General features: G+C 41.0%; 1 protein-coding gene across 3 annotated transcripts in view; it reads right to left on the bottom strand.

Annotated features, from left to right (window-relative positions):
• The window catches only part of USF3 (upstream transcription factor family member 3), a 46,410-nt gene extending 33,064 nt beyond the window's left edge, over positions 1–13,346 (bottom strand). For 2 of the 3 annotated variants that reach the window (XM_046002258.1, XM_046002259.1), the window contains exon 1: positions 13,084–13,346. The gene's annotated coding sequence lies outside the window, so the exon portion shown is untranslated. Of the gene's footprint in view, positions 1–8,442; positions 8,538–13,083 lie in introns of those variants that run through there. The other variant, XM_046002260.1, reaches the window with a different exon arrangement.
• Positions 13,347–14,737: the final 1,391 nt, after the last annotated feature.

Genomic DNA, 14,737 nt, shown 5'->3' with positions numbered 1-14,737 from the left:
GATATTTATTCAAGGATATTCTTTACAAAATTGTTTCAAGTAGCAAATGACAAGGAAACACCCCAAAGGCTCATCAAATGAATGATTTTTTTTCCTTTTTAAAGGAGAATGATTGGGGCACTTGGGTGACAGTCGGTTAAGCATCTGACTCTTGGCTTTGGCTCAGGTTGTAATCTCCAGGTATTGAGATCAAGCCCTGCATTGGGCTCCATGCTCAGCAGGGAGTCTGCTTGGGACTCCTTCTCCCTCTCCCACTACCTCTTCCCCCACTCTAAAATAAATAAATAGGAGTGCGTGGCTGGCTTAGTTGACTGAGCGTCCAACTCTTGGTTTCTGCTCAGGTCATGATCTCAGGGTCATGGGATCAAGCCCCACGCTGGGCTCTGTGCTTAGCACAGTCTGTTTGAGATTCTCTCCCTCTGCTCCTCCCCTCAACACACTCTTTCTCTCTCTCAAATAAATCATAAAATCTTTTTAAAAACAATAATACAATAAATAAATATCTTAAAAGAATGATTAAATATGTCACAGTATTATTTTGAATCATCTGAAATTGCCCACATTTGACATTTTCTGCTTCTAGAAACTATAATTTCAGATGGTCCAATCTAAAATAGACTGAATCATAATATCTAAATATTCAATCTAAATATATGCATATGTGTTTCTATATGTGTATAATACAAATGTATATATATAACATATATGTATGTGTGTGTATATATACATCTATAATTACAAAATGGGCTGTATTGTGTCTCCCTCAATTCACTGTTTAAGTTCTAAACCCTAGTACTCTGGAATGTGACTGTATTTGGAAATAGGGCTTTTTTTTTTTTTAGGATTTTATTTTATTTATTTGACAGAGAGACAGAGAGAGGGGGAACACATGCAGGGGGAGTGGGAGAGGGTGGGGCAGGCTTCCCCCTGAGCAGGGAACCCGATGCAAGGCTCACTCCCAGGACCCTGGGATCATGATCTGAGCCAAAGGCAGATGCTTAACAACTGAGCCACCCAGGCACCCCAGAAATAGGGTCTTTAAAGAGGTAATTAAGTTAAAATGGGTCGTTAGGGTGGGCTCCAATCTAGCATGACTGGTGTCCTTACAAGAAAAGGAGATTAAGGGGTGCCTGGGTGGCTCAATCAGCTAAATTTTAAATTATTTTTTTAAATACTACACTGAAAAATAAAAAAGTAAATATTACTCCTAACTACATCCTTTTGTTGTGGAGAGGAGAATTAAAGAACCCACTACCACCTATTCCATTTTACTCTCTCCCAGTTGGGAATCAATCTGGTACCAATTTTCTTGATCTTTTTTCAGCGTTATCTATATATTTGTATTATTATCCCATGCATGTAAACTTTTTATACAAATGAAATCATGTTATATATGTCACTCTGTAACATGATTTATTTTTCCTTAGAAATATAAACATCTTTCCAGGTAAGTCCATATCAATTTACCTTATTCTTTCTAATACCTACACAGTGTTATGAAACACAAAGCCATAATTTATTTAGCTGTTCCCCATTGACCAAACTCATTTTTTTTCTTCTTCCCCTATTATTTTTGCTACTAAAAACAATTCTGCAATCAACATCTTTTAAGCTTTTCTCAGTCTAAAAGGCAACAAAATTTATCTTATTGCTTAACTTGCATCTCACTGATGACTAGTGAGGCTAAATACCCTTTCGCATGGTATGAATCATTTATATTTTTTCTGTGATTTGCTTTTTATTTTCTTGACTTTTTCTTCCTTATAATTTCAACTCTTACACCCTCTTCAACCTGAGTTGAAATAAGGAGTTTTCCAAGTAGCTTTATTCCTCTTTGGCTCCCCTTCTGTTAATTTATATGCATATATATCAACTGTTTCTTTGTATTATGATTGGCGATAAGTAGTATCGAATTTTTAGGAATGCCTGGCTGGAGAGTTGGTAGAGAATGTGGCTCTTGAGATCCAGGATATGAGTTTGACTCCAACACTGGGTATAGAGATTACTTAAACAAATAAACTTAAAAAAAAAAAAAAAAAAGTAGCTGATTTTTAGAATTTGAGGTTTTCCTTTAGGCCTTTTACATGATATATTTTTGTTAACTATTATATGAGTATTTGAGAATGTGTATTATTAGCTCCTTAGGTATAAAGTCATAGTAAATATTTTTAAAAGTTAATGTTTGCTCTTTGAAATAAACATTGATAACAAATTACTGTTTGTTTTCTTCTACTCAACATTTGCTCAGGCTATGCTTATGTGTATTTGATTTTTCAGCTTTCTGCATTATTTTGTTTTATATTTGTCTGAAGTAACCAAAATTGGTTTTATACAATCTAAGGGCCTTTTTTTTTTTTTAAAAAAAAAGAAGAAGAAAAAAGAGAGAATTTATTCCAGTCATATTTATTGTAAACATTGTCCCATATGCTCATAGTCTGTTCTCTCTCTCCTCCCACCCTTTTTTATTTTTCTTGCCTGATTTTTTGTTTGTTTTCCTCAATACCTGTTTTCCTCTTCTACCTGTTTGATTTATGAATTTCCCTAACAATTTTAAGAGACATACTACAGTGGACATTTGATATTTTCTCCTCTCCACTTCATGAAATTCCCCAAATTTCACTTAGGTATATACCTCTAAATCAGCCCTTGTGTTTCACTGGTAGTTGCTGGCAGGTCTTGGGAAGTGATTTTTTTTTTTTTTTTTTTTTCTGGTCACAGTAACTGGTCTCAGATTGGTCCACACATAGCAAACCTGAGGATTTTTTCCTTGATGGTGTGGGTAGCTATGCTCTTTCCCTTTCCAATTTAAAGAGAAAGCATAAAATTTTAAATACAGACATCTTGCAAAAGAAAGAAGCCAGTTTGAGGATGAAAGTATATACAAAGAAAAGCAAAGCTAAGAAGATAAAAACGGAGAGTAAAGGAATTGCTTATCAATAATCTAAAGTATCTTAATATTAAAATTTAAATGTTTTCTTCCAATTAAAAACAGTATCTATGGTCTCCTCTGCTCCCACCACAAAAGTTTTAACAGACTCTATGTTACCCACCAACTGCCCACTGTCCATCTCCCATCCCAACCACTTATTGCAACTATGTAGAATTTTAGCTCTAAAATGGTTAGTTCTCTTCCAAGATCTATTTTGCATGTACAGCAGCTCATAATTTTCTTCTTTGTCCTTTTGTATGTTATTTAAGAAGAACTCCTTAGTTTCATTATCTAGTCTTTTAATTTAATCATCGAGTACAACCATGCTGCTATACAGCCTGCTATTGAAGTTTTTATTTCAGAAAACATGTTTCCAATTTCCCAAAACTTTCTTATTCTCATTTCTTTTTCATAGCACCCACTGCTGTTTTATGGAAATTACATGCTCTCAAATTTTTTAGGATATTTTTGGACAAAAATGTTATCTTTGTCCACTACATTCAGTTTGTTTTCTCAAAGATCCATTCCTCTTTATGTTCGGCTTGATGTTACTCTTTCATCCTAATGGTTTTCCTTAAATATTTAGTGAGAATCAGTTAACTGAATTGGCAGACAAAGTTGGTTTCCCTGACTCAGTGATTCTTAATTCCGGATGTACTACAGAAATCATCTTTTTAAAGAAAGCTCCCTCCTTGATTTTAATGTGCATCCACCACTAAGAACCAATACTTTAATACATGTAAAAATCACTCTTCTCCCTGCCATGAATGTGCATGCTGACTGTAAGAGTTCTGGCTGTCAAAACTATCACACATTGGTGAAGGAGGTGAACAATGAGATGGGTGCATTCTGAAGGAAGGAGCTCCAATGCACAGTGACAAGTGGAAATTCTCTAAAGTATAACCCTGATTCTCTCCCTGGCCCTAAAGCCCATGATGGAGATACCCTCAGTTTATATAAATATGTTCTAGTAGCTTAGCCCTGTGAGTAAACACTGTAATTAGGTATCCTAATTGGTCCTGCTACGATTGTTCTGAAGTCTGCCTGTTAATTATCTTTGACCACTGCTATGATCTGAATGTTTCTTTCCCACCTCAAAATTCGTACGTTGAAATCCTAAACCTCAAGGTATTATGAGGTAGGGCCTTTGGGAAATGTTTGGGTCATGGGAGCAAAGTCCTCATAAATGGGATTAGCGCCCTTAGGAAAGAGAGCCCAGAGAGCTTGCTTGCCCCTTCCACCATGTAAGGGTACAGCATGAAGTACGCAATCTGCAACCTGGAAGAAGGCCTTCACCAGAATCCAACCATGCTGGCACCATGATTTGGACTCCCAGCCTCCAGAACTGTGAGAAATAAATATCTGTTATTTACAAGCCACTCAATCTATGATATTTCGTTACAGCAGCCTGAATGGACTAGTACAACCAACCTCTACACCCTCCTACTTTTCAAAGGCTCTGAGTGTTGGGATCTTCCAGAATTGCAGTGGGAAGACTCACTTTCCTACTTATTCACCTTAAGTCTATATTGGGTTGCAGATTTCTCCACACTGTATGGTTCTGCCATCAACATGATCCCATATACTTAACATTTTTCATAAATTCCTCCATTTTTTTGATCTTTAGATTAAACGCCCTTCCCAGCTTTTGAACACTAATAAGGATGTGTCCTTATTTTCCTATTTTTAATTCTTTTTGTTACTTACCTAGATTTTGTTAAGATTACTTATTTTAGAGGAAGGGAGGGGCAGAGGGAGAAGGACGGAGTCGTAAGCAGACTCCGTGATGATCACAGAGCCTGACGCAGGGCTCAATCTCATGACCCTGAGATCATGACCTGAGCAGAAACCAGGAGTCATCATTCAACCAACCCCGGCACCCAGGCACCCCTGGATTTTTTTCATTATACAAATAAAATAACCTTATATTAAATGACTCAGATCATACTGAAGGATTTAAGTTATAAAAGATGTAGTCTCTCACACCAACTTTCCCCTCCTGAAATTTCCTATTAACATGACTCAAGTAATTACTGCTACATTACTATTTTCCCCTTTCCATATTCTATTCTCTGGAAGCGGGTACTAAGTCTAGCCCACTCAATGAGAGGGGAACTATACTCCATCTCTTTGAGAAGGGAGTATCTAAATATATTTTTATAATTATTCTGCAAAGGATATTTGTCTCTTCTACTCCAATTTATGCATTCAATCCTTTATTTATATCAGTATGGACTCAAGGAAATATTTATTTTATTCTTTCAGTCAAAATAGAATGCTACAGTTATTTCATTGTTGAAATTGTTCAAGCTTTGGCCATTGCACATTCTTTTAGGCTGGCTCCTGTGTCCTTTTCACAAGCCCTCCCCTCTCTCCCACCCAAATTTTTTTTAGTACTTCCTTACTTTTTGGTACCATTTGATGCTCTGAGCTCATCTTGTGATATATATCATATTGGTTCTGTTTCTCTGGAGAACCCTAAAGTAGTAGGTAATCAATAAGTATATTGGTGAAGGAATGAATGACTGGGGCAAGTCACAGTAAATTTTTAAGGCTCCAAAAGCAATTCTGAGACATAGCCACTATAATCACTAATACCCCACATACCCGTTACCTCAAATTAATGAATGAATGGTATAGGTGAATGGGAATAGTCTTGATACAGACCTAGAAGCAAATCTTAAAGCTGGCATTCACTAGCTATTTGGTTTTAAAGTAAGTATTCCTCGGGGTGCCTGGCTGGCTCAGTCCATGAAGTGTGCGACTCTTGATCTCAGAGTTATAGGTTCTATAGCCCCACGGTGGGTGTAGAGATTAGTTTAAAAAATCATAACTTTTTTTAAAGTTCTTCCCTAAAATAAGTAAATTAATATTCCTTGAAGTCTTGACATCTTCACATTTAAAACTGAGAGACTATCACCATCCTCAGGGAGGACCGTTAGGAGTTTAGATGATAATAAGTGGATCAAGCAAAGTGTCTGGTACAAAGCAAGCACTCAATACACAAAAGATGCCTTTTTCCATTTCCCCCCTAATTCACTGGGAAGACGGAGATCATCTGGTACCAGTTCCTTAACTGTATTCTACATATAACATAAAAGACCTTTGCCCATGCATCTGTCCTTTCAGCCTACCAGAACATCCTAAAGCTAACTTTTCCATCTATGAAGAGGGGACTCTATACTTGATTCCTTTCTCTCCTTAACCATTTCTCTTCTGCTTCCAAAATAAGGAGCTTATTCAATAAGAATTCACTGCCTTTCCTGTCTATCACTCCATTCCTCGCCTACTTCTCCTCTAAAACTTCTCCTCTTTCTTTCACTGACCAATCCCGTCTAATCCGTGGCAGTCTTCTGATTGTTCCTGCCAACCACAACTGCTTTCTTAGAGGTCAGAACTACTACTGTTCCCCACATCAGAGGCGGAGAGTCTTTCTCTGCCTTCCCTCTCCTCTCTGCAGGACTGGAGGCTGCTGCTGTCTCCCCTTCCTCCACACTTCCTCTCCTAAATTGTCTTCCTCCTCCCCAATTACACATCATCTTTCTCTCACATGAATCCTTGTCTCTCACTTTGATTTCCAAGGCTCAATGCTGTTTGCTTTCCTATTTGCTTTCTCTCTACAAAGTTTCAAACTATTTCTGTGTAAAAGGCATTACCTTTTTGTAATAAAGCTCCACATCTTCGGTTAGACAAGTTCTGTTCAGAACATTTCAAAACCAATTAACAGTCCTTGCAACATGCTGAATTGCCCTGCCTCTTCAGAGACTTTCTTCCAATTTCTCCATTTTATCAATGACACCAGAACTTTAACCTGTCTCTAAACCCAAATACAATCTGCAAATTTTCTCACCAAATCCTATCAATTCTTTTCACAATGTTCATCTCCTCCTGTTTATTCCTACCACCTCAGATTAGGCCCTGTTTTACACATGTCTGGCTCTTAATAGTCTTTTTGGCTCCCAGTCTTTCCCTTATTCTTCAATGGTTTCATATTCCAATGTCTCAATAATCTTTCCAATTCACAGTACTCAGCATGTCCCTCCCTGCTCTAGAACTACAGTACTATTTTCCACAATCTACTGGATCAAATCCAAACTCTTGGATCCTAGCTTTCATGACCCTACCTAACACCACCTTCTTCACTGGCCAGTCTCACTCACCACTTAAACACTTAATACAACACACAAAGAAGCAGAGCTATCAAGCTAATCATGCCATCTACCCTTCCCTCCTCTCCGGTCCAGACACGTTCTTCCCTGTGCTCCTTATCAGCTCTTCATTTTTTTGCTAAATCTTTGCTACTTGCCCATTGAAATGACCTTTCCACTACGCTGTTTTTCCAAATACAATTAACCCTTTTTTAAAAGATTTTATTTATTTGTCAGAGAGACTGAGCAAGCAAGGGGAGCTGTGGCAGAGGGAGAAGCAGTCTCCCTGCTGAGCAAGGAGCCCCATGGGGGATTGGATCCTGGGATCAAGATCTGAGCCACCCAGGTGTCCCTGCTATTAACCCTTTGAGGACCAGTGCAAGTCTGTCCTCCTCTCTAAAACTTCCCATAATATTTCTAGAACACTAAACCCACTACCTTTGTTCTGGATTCCATCATTCTCATTTCTTAATAATCTTGTTACATAATATCTCTTCTCTCTCATATAGTATTAATCCCTCCTTCTGTTAGTGTTTTTCCATTAAAATATATCCTTATTCAATTTTTTTTTTATTTCAAAAGGCAAAAAAAAAATTTTTCTGACCTTTCAACTACTTCTATGTGTTCCCATTCCTTCTCCCTCCCAACCATCAGACTTCTTGCACAAGTAATTTATACTCATTGTCCCCGCTTCCTCAAGTCGCATCCACTCTTCTCCTCACCATTACCTGGCTTTTACTCATAAAATTGCTTGCAGAAGAATTCCACAGCATCAAATCCAATGAACTCTGTAGGAAATATCTGTTTCTTTGGTATTATGGCAACAATACCTCACTTTTCCTTTAGAGAACTTCTCTGCCTGATTTCTGAGGTCTGATAGGCCTATCAAAAATGGGCTTGGGGTGCCTGGGTGGCTCAGTGAGTCAAGACCTCTGCCTTAGGCTAGGGTCACGATCCCAAGGTCCTGGAATCGAGCCCCGCATCTGGCTCTCTGCTCAGCGGGGAGCCTGCTTCCCCCGCCTCTCTGCCTCCCACTCTGCCTAACTGTGATCTCTGTCAAATAAATAAACAAAATCTTAAAAAAAAAAAATGGGCTTATCTCTGGGGTGGGCACACGGCTGAACCAAAGGACCACACAAGGCAGAAAGGTGACTAGGGCTAAGTTAGCCCCATGGGCCCATGTGATCTTAGAAGCTGCTATCCCCAGGCCTTCCCAAGCCTTGATTATTCTGGCTTTCTTCACTTCTGTGAGCTTACCCAATATCTATCCATAAATCTATCCATAAATTTTCTGCTTAAGTTAGCTGAAGGCAATTTCTATTGCTCATAACCAATGAGAAATTAGAGTAGAGGTTAGAGTGGTACCTCTAATGGTTATACAACAACTTTCTTCTCCCTGTCTCCTTTACTGTGGCTTCTGTTGTCTAAGAAATCATAGTAGCTTGCATGGAGCACTGGGTGTGGTGCATAAACAATGAATTCTGGAACACTGAAAAGAAATTTTAAAAAAAGATTAAAAAGAAAAGAAATTTTTAAAAAAAGATTTAAAAAAAAAAGAAATTATAGCTAAGGTGACAATGCTTTCACCAGGGTACCCAATAATGGCTTCATTAATTGTGAGGTGAGGCTATCTGGGGCTCCACATGCAGCCAGGCGATAGTTAAAAGGGAAGGTATGGGAGCATAGATGGAAACCGGAGGAATCCTGGGGTACCTCTTTGTATTACCACTAGCAGTGTTATTACCAGTAGAATACTGCTACCCTACACAGGCAAGACCTACACGGGCTCAAAGCAATCAGGAATAAAAGTATGTCTGACTCCAAAGTCCATACTCTTTAACATACTGTTTTCTATTGGTATCAGTCTACCTGCAGCTCCTTAATCAAGAAATGATCCCTCTCCTTCCATGCCTTTGTACCTGATAGTTTGTCTGGGATGTTCCTATCAACATTCCAGCTGAAAACTTCTCATTATCCTCTTTGAAACTTTCTCTGGTCCCTAGAGATTAGTCCCAAACATCCTGACCTAATACTCCACAATGTCTTAACATGTGTCTTAACAATGTCTTAGCTCTACATGCTTACTGGTTTTTCCCACTAGCCTGTAAAGTTTCTAAATGATAGAAACATCTTTTATGTTTGTATCCTCAACAATTAGTACTCAGTATATGGGAGTAATGAGTATCTATTTAAAGAATATCTGGCTTTTTAAGATTTTATGTATTTATTTGTCAGAGAGAGAGAGAGAGATGGCACAAACCGGGAGAGTGGCAGGCAGATGGAGACGCACACTCCCTAATGAGCAAGAAGCTCAATGAGGGACTCAATCTCAGGACCCTATGATCATGACCTGAGCCGAAGGCAGACACTTAACCAAAAGAGCTAGCCAGGCATCCCAGTATCTGGTTGTTCTTAATTTTCCATAGTATTAACCTCTGTATCTGAGATTTGGGGTATTTATATTTAAATTAGCATTTAATGAATACTGTATTCAGTCCCTTAATTATTTGATATGGTGTTCCCCAATCCTTCCTATAAGTCCAAGAACTTCTAAGAGCTGAGTTCCCAGTGTTTACTATTTCTGTACTCTTTAGCACTTATGGGTATTAGGCACATGGTAAGCACTCAATACATACTTGAAGAACTGAATTTAAAACACAGTATTAGCACATTAATAGGAGCAACTTATCATGCTCCACGATCTAATTAAAAGATCTGGCCTTCTGAAATAGTACAATTGTACTCTATGGAAAATTTAATGAGAAAAAGAAAAATTATCCAATTGGACAGTTAAAAGCTCTTCTCTTAGTGAGAGTTCCACAAATATTTTACAGATAACAAGAGTCAAGCTCTAGAGCTGAGAGTAAAAGACTCAAGCTATATATCCCCGTGCATACTGGAAGTAAGATTACAAGTTTAAGGGGTCTGCCACAACCACAATTACTTAAATTCCACTAACCCTTAACAAATTCATAACAGAAGACATAAAAATATTTAGGAGCAAATCAGTCAATGTCAAATCAACCTATGCTAAAGATGTATAGGGTTATCTCTGCACAATATATAACATGGTAGTCATTTACTCATTCAACAAACATTTATTAAGTCCCTATAAATGACAAGTGTTACATTAGGTCCTATAATCACAAAGAGAGGGGCACCTGGCTGGCTCAGTCAGTACAGCATGCAACTCTTGATCTCAGGGTTGTAAGTTCAAACCCCACATTGGGTATAGAGATCACTTAAAATCTTCAAAAAAATAATAAATAAATAAAACTACAAAGATGAAGAGAACACAGTTCCTATACAGGGGGTTGCGTCTTTGCCATCCTGCAATGGTATTTAAGAACACAATGTGATGGATGTGGAACCTACTTTAAAAAAAATATAGAGAAAGACAGAATACAACGTGAAACATACTGCCTGGAGTTGCTCAACATGGAGACACTTGGTAGCAGTCTGGTGCAAAAGGTGGATAAACACATACCTTTGGCAATGTGATTAGCCTTAACCCAGAAATAAGTACAAGATGTTATAGGTCACTGAGAAAAGAATAATAACCTACTGGAGAAATCAGGAAAAGATATGGAAGACACTGACATCCATACATGAGTTCAAAGCAAGCCAAGGTGTGAGAAAGCTACCACAACAGAAACACCTGAGACAGAATCAAACCTGAAACTAGTGTTGCAAGCAGGGTCAGAAGGATTTCAAAGCAAACCAATCCAACTCATAGAAAACCACTGTAGAAGAGCCAAAAAGTAAAATACTCCTTGCTGTTAAGCTTGAGAGTAATAAAACACATATACAAAAAAAAAAAAAAAAAAATTATGGTATAAGTATAAAGGGAGTCTTTTAAACAACAGATGGCATAAAAGTTCAAAGTTCAAAGGGAGCCAATCACTAAGAGTTAGGGCTCTTAGGAAAACCTTCATAAAAGTAGATTTAGAACTATCATGGTGGGGAAAGGAGCATGGGGAGGGCTGTCTACGTGGTGGGAAAGACCAGTGTCGTTAACAAAAGCAGAGATCTGAACTACATAGTTGTGGGACCATGAGGAGGTCCAGAGGTTTAGAAGCACTGGGTAAAAACTGGACACAAGAATGAAGGCCTGATTTAGCAGAGCCTGGAACACAAGCCTAGCAGCTGTTCTAGACTCAGTAGCTGTCAACCATGACTGCTAAATAGAAACATAGGGGGAGCTTTAAAAATTATACCTCTGGCTAGGGCTCACCTCATATCAAAAGTAAGAGAATCTCTGAGGGGAGTGGTGAGGACATTAAAATGTAAAAGCATACAAGGTGATTCTACTCTACAGTCCAGATTCAGAATCACTGGGGTTGGGATTAGAAAAGTAAGGCATGACAGTTGTGGTTAAGACCTAAGGTTGATTTCAGTCCCTGTTTATAAGTAACAATTCTGAACTGATTGCCTGTTGAAGGTTATCTTCTAACCTGAGTTAAACATTCTGTTTTCTTAGTGTTTCTTTTCCCTTGTTGACAGTGCTAAGCTCTGAAAATCAGAAAATAACCCATCAATTTCTCTCACATGACAGGTTCACTGACTGCACAGTCTGAAACCCAGAATTTTATTTCCATGATGTCCTACAGAAAACTAACTTAGAAAATAAATATTTCAATCCTATGCTGCCCTTATACCCCTGCAGTGAAGTGCTTTCATATTAAGGAATGTTCTAGGCTGCATCCATGTTTGGGTTTTACAAAATTTCTCTTTTAAATTTAGAAAGAGTTAATACCTACATACACAAGAGGTGTACTACTTAGGCCAGAGCAAAATGTGAGATATTAAGTATTCATTCTTGTAGTACCTGGAGACATTATACTATTCCTGGTTTCAGATGCGCAATGATTACAAAGTACTTCACTTATTTTGTAACAAATAACTGTCAGAATACTTCACAAATAAAGGGAAACAAAAGAATGTACCCTATACAACTCTGTGCTACATTAAACAACTGTTTGTAGAAGAAAAAAATCACCAAGATGATTAAAGAGTATGACAGCCTGTTGATCTTTCAAAAAGCAGGGTGGTGTGTTTGCTCACTTGTTTTCAAAGAAAAAGCAAAGATACCAATATGCTTCAGGGTGCATGTTACTCACCAAAGTGTCTATTCAAGAAATCTACACTTTGCTTATAGGTCAGCAACTGTCTTCTTTATGCGAAGTTAAGTTAGCAACTATCTTATTTTCCGTGCTGTTAGGTCACGGTATCTACTTAATGGTAAAATGGTGTGAGAACTTAAGTTGGAAGCCCACAGCACACACATAGGTCGGTTTATGCAGTCTCTTATTCCCACATAAAGTTAATAAACTCGAAGGACCATATCTCAACGTAACCGTGGGGCGGGGAAAGGGCAGTGAGTAAAGGAAAACCCAAGAGTCAAAATGTAAAACATGAAAAGGAAATTATGGAGCCAGATTTCAAGAGCTGGCCATTCGCTTGAACTGATCCTACTAAGAAAGAAAAAGAAAGGCTTCTATAAAGAAAACGCAAGCCTAACTCTCTGACTACAGGGGTGAGACTTTAAAAGCAAGTCGCAGGAGTCTAACCAGTGGGTCCGAAGAAAATTCAGAGAGCAAAGAAATAAAAGCGGATGAAGGAGACAGGAAAAGGTGAAGGAGGCAGGCAAAGGCCATCCGGTGTGAACCTGGATGCCCGGGTCTTTATGCACCCAGGGCGGCGTGGAGGCTCTCTCGCCCCGCGCGTTCCTGGGGGCCGGGCCGCAGCGCGAGTCCCCCACCGGCCTGGCACCAGGGGGCGCAGAGGTCGGGGAGCAGAGGGGCAGGCGCAGCGCCCACGCTCTCACCCCACGGGGCTCCGCACTCAGGGGTCGCCAGGAAGGAGACACACTCTGCGCAGCCCTAGTCTCCGGGACCGGGAGGGTGGGTGGAGCAGAGGCCGGAGCCGCCCCCCGGAGCCGCCCCCGCAGCCCTGGCCCCCGCCCCCCGCCCCGGCTGTCAGCGGCCCCCTCCCGCAGTCACTCACCCGCGGGCTGCGCGGTCTCGGCCGCGGCGGCAGCGGCGGCGGCGACCCCCGCCTGGGTCATGATCCCAGGCGGGTATGGCAGGGGTGTCCGACCGCCGGGGCGAATCTTTCCGTCCGCGGCCGCCGCCTGCTCCTCTGGGGCTGGGGGAGCGCGGGCCCAGGCCCTCCTCTCCCCCCGCCCCCGCCGCCTCTTCTTGCGGCCACCGCCGCCGCTGCGAGCCCGAGCCCTCAAGGCCGGAGACCCGGCGGCAGCGCGGCCTCAACTTTCCCAGCCCCCCTCCCCCCGCCCCTCCCCGCCCCTCCCGCGGCCGCTGCTCGGCAGGCGAACAGCCTACCCTGAGTGCGCCGCGCTCCCGCCCCTGCCACTCAGCCCACCAACCCGGCCCCGGGGAGGCTGCCGAGGTAGCCAATCAGTGCCGGGACGCCCGTGCGCTAGGCTGGAGGGCGGGAGGAGACGGAGGGAAAACCGAAGAGTGAACGGGCCTCGGGCGGCCCAATGAGGAGGGCCGGGGGGCGGAGGTGTACAAGTTGGGTTGAAGGAACAGGAAATATTCTTAAAGGTAGAGTGATGGGCAGCAAGGAAAGCCAGTAGGTGACGGGGAGAGAGGTGGGCCTGGTTCATTAAAGGGGACGCCTTGAGAACCTAGAAAAGGAGGTGCTTTAAAAAACTACTTTGTATCTTGTTCTCTGTGCTGCTTGTCACCTCTCCCAAGTTCGGAAGTGGAAAAACTGAAAAGGAAGAGGTCATGGAAGGCTTTCAGGAACGATTAGAGAACTCCTCATAGCTTAGAGAGTAGGAAGGAGAATGATGCCTCCTTCACAAGAAGTGGGCAAGAAAAGAGAATCCAGACGTCTTCTATTGACTGCTCTTTCCCTGGAAGATCATTGCCGACGGACGGTGCTTGAATTTGCGGGATGTGGTAATCTGCTATCCTTCATTGGCAACAAAGCACAGATTCCTTTGAGCTGGAGATGACCGTGTTCAGAAATGCCCTGGGAGCCTCCCAATTGGGGGCAAACAGTATGGGGCATTGGGGGATGGGGTTTGAAACCTCAGTCTTGCATTCCTAGAGACCTACATCTGAAAGGTGTAGAGCAGCGGGTAATGAATGGAGACCTGAGGGTCCCCTAACTCCCAGATGGGATTGGAACTCTGGAAACGTGGTCATAACTCCCCTTTCCTCGTTTCGCTTCCTATTTCATAACTCTTCCCCTCCTGAAACAGGTGTCCTCCACCTAGTGGTAGTGAAAGATTTCCAAGCGCTTCCACAACCGGGTTTGGAAATGTCCCAGATATTAGACATCCAGGGGCCAGACCAGGTAACTTTCACAAGGTGCAAACAGGGCATGGCACAATGGGAATCACTTGAGCCTGTGTGCAGAAGATGCTGACCTTGTATTGGGAAAAGTGCAAAGTTAAACAGTAACTGCATCTTAATGTTTGTACAGCAGTTTAAAAGGTATGATAAACCAGAAAGCCTTTAAAATTGCTTCTAAACTGTGGAACTTTTACACTTTTTTCCTTTAACATTTTCATCCATTTCGGCGTATGTAGTTCTAATTAGCCTCTGAATTGACTTAGCACAACCAAATCAAAGCTGCAGATTAGAAAGACCCTACAATTCAGAACGTAATAGTAATGCTAATAGCACCT

Source organism: Meles meles, chromosome 4, assembly GCF_922984935.1.
Source record: "Meles meles chromosome 4, mMelMel3.1 paternal haplotype, whole genome shotgun sequence".
NCBI lineage: Eukaryota > Metazoa > Chordata > Mammalia > Carnivora > Mustelidae > Meles > Meles meles.
Note: the sequence above shows the minus strand (reverse complement) of the source record. Positions and strands in the feature narration are given on the sequence as shown.